The sequence below is a fragment of the Bidens hawaiensis genome, unplaced genomic scaffold, assembly GCF_021521415.1.
Source record: "Bidens hawaiensis isolate Kalapana, Puna unplaced genomic scaffold, B.hawaiensis_p1.1 tig00011762_1, whole genome shotgun sequence".
NCBI lineage: Eukaryota > Viridiplantae > Streptophyta > Magnoliopsida > Asterales > Asteraceae > Bidens > Bidens hawaiensis.
In genome coordinates this window covers 521748-523613 of record NW_027491932.1, presented here as the reverse complement: position 1 = coordinate 523613, position 1866 = coordinate 521748, and the positions used below count along the sequence as shown (strand labels likewise).

General features: G+C 33.2%; 1 long non-coding RNA gene across 1 annotated transcript; it reads left to right on the top strand.

The window, feature by feature from the left end:
* Positions 1-215: 215 nt before the first annotated feature.
* On the top strand, positions 216-1415 carry LOC143538925 (uncharacterized). The gene is made up of 3 exons (XR_013136339.1): positions 216-505; positions 611-682; positions 776-1415. It is a non-coding gene; the product is annotated as an uncharacterized LOC143538925 (long non-coding RNA).
* Positions 1416-1866: the final 451 nt, after the last annotated feature.

The following is a 1866-nucleotide window of genomic DNA, read 5'->3' as shown; positions in this document are numbered from 1 at the left end:
CAACCCAGACCCGACCCAGAACCGGTTCCACCACTACCGGGTCAAAACCCGGCCAAACCCTACCTAAAATCCAGCAAACCAAGTCAAATACCCAACCGCTTTTAATTGTTGCTGTAGATTACACGGTCTGTTTCACCATACGCCAAGCCTGTTATATCAAATGGGGAACATTGTTATATGGTCCCCGTCAACAGGTTTTCACTATTTTCTCAGTATATATATGTTTGTTTAACTTATATTAATCAATCTTTAATTATGATTTTCAGAACAATCGACATATTTCCTCAAGTGAACTTGACCTTGATGGTGGTGCTTCTCTGGTTTTAACACCCCAAGATTATCTTATACCGGAGTTAGAAGATGTAATAATTTCAATTTAATTAGTATTAATCAAAGTTAAAAATATGTGTTTTGATACTTTTTGTGCTGTTGTTGTAGTATGTAAGTGCAAAGTGGTGCTTAGGTCTTCAGGAAATGAGAGGTCAAGGCCTTACCATTTTAGGAGGTATAACTAACTTATACATACACCTCTTGATTTCCAACAATTTCAATTTTTAACTATTTTTTCCTAAAAGATTTTAAACTTTTATTGTTATTATGAACTACGCAGGTCTTGTTTTAAAAGACAAGATTGTTGTTTATTATCTGGATGCTCAACGGATTGGCTGGCAGAGTTACGATTGTAAGTTAACCACTTCAAGTGGTGGCAGAAGTGAAAAGCAAACCAATTTATTTGACTTTAAAAAGTTAACCCTGTTTTTTTTCACTTTCTTAGGTACAGCATTTAGTGTGGTTGCTAATTCTTGCAGTGGCAAATACAGCTATGCGGGCAAAATTTGGAGTATAATATTACTTTGTGTACTTTTTAGCTACAATTATCTTTGTAACACTAAATAGGGTTATCTGTAATTGAGATTTATACATGTAACACCGAGGTTTGTTTACCTTGCAAGCGTATGTATACAAAACTACAAAAGTACGTATTTACTTCACCTGTGACGGAATTTTTATAAAGAATGTGAGTTGTACACGAGAAAGTTGTGTGGTGAACTGTAACACTTTAATTGTGTAATGATGTTACTATTCATTTTTTTCAATTGTGTAATACCATTCTAAAATACTCTTGACATATTATATTAACTAGAAAAGGGTTGGTGCCAATAATAAACATTAAAAAAACTGAATATTTGAGACGAATGCACGACACACTTTTAAACACCCATATGCATGACTATATTATCTTATACTGAAATGAAATTACAAACTTGCTAGCCAAGTATAATTGTGAATATACACACGACAATACGAGGGACTAAATTTGTGAATATTATAAAGCAACACAACATTATTTTAAAAGTTTGAAAGTCCCAATTGCAGCTCGACACTTGATATATTCGATAATTCGAAAGCAACCCACTTTATTCTATTCTATTCTATCTTTAACAAATGAAATCATTTCAAAATCTTTATTCTCAATCACCTTTATTCTTGTTGCACCCCCAGGTGTTGAAACATCAAATACTTGGTAAGGTCCACTTTGCTTCGACGGGTAGCTCCAAATAAATGTAAGGAAAGGCGGTCTATTGGCAATGGAAAATGCTTTGAACAAGTTCATTACAAAAACGCATCACAACATGAAGTTAGCTATTGCCAATAATTTATCGTGCATCCGTTAATCATTTTCTACAAACTGTGTGAAAAAAAGTCAAATACTTATTATGGGTTTGGATCAAATGCAATTGAAATTAACGTGCTAAACATGAGAATTAAGTAGAGTAATACACGTTGGAGTCTAATATTAATCGTCTTTGTGGTTTTTTGGCTACAGTTTTCTCTAGTAATTGTTTTTTTTATTTTCATTAGTTT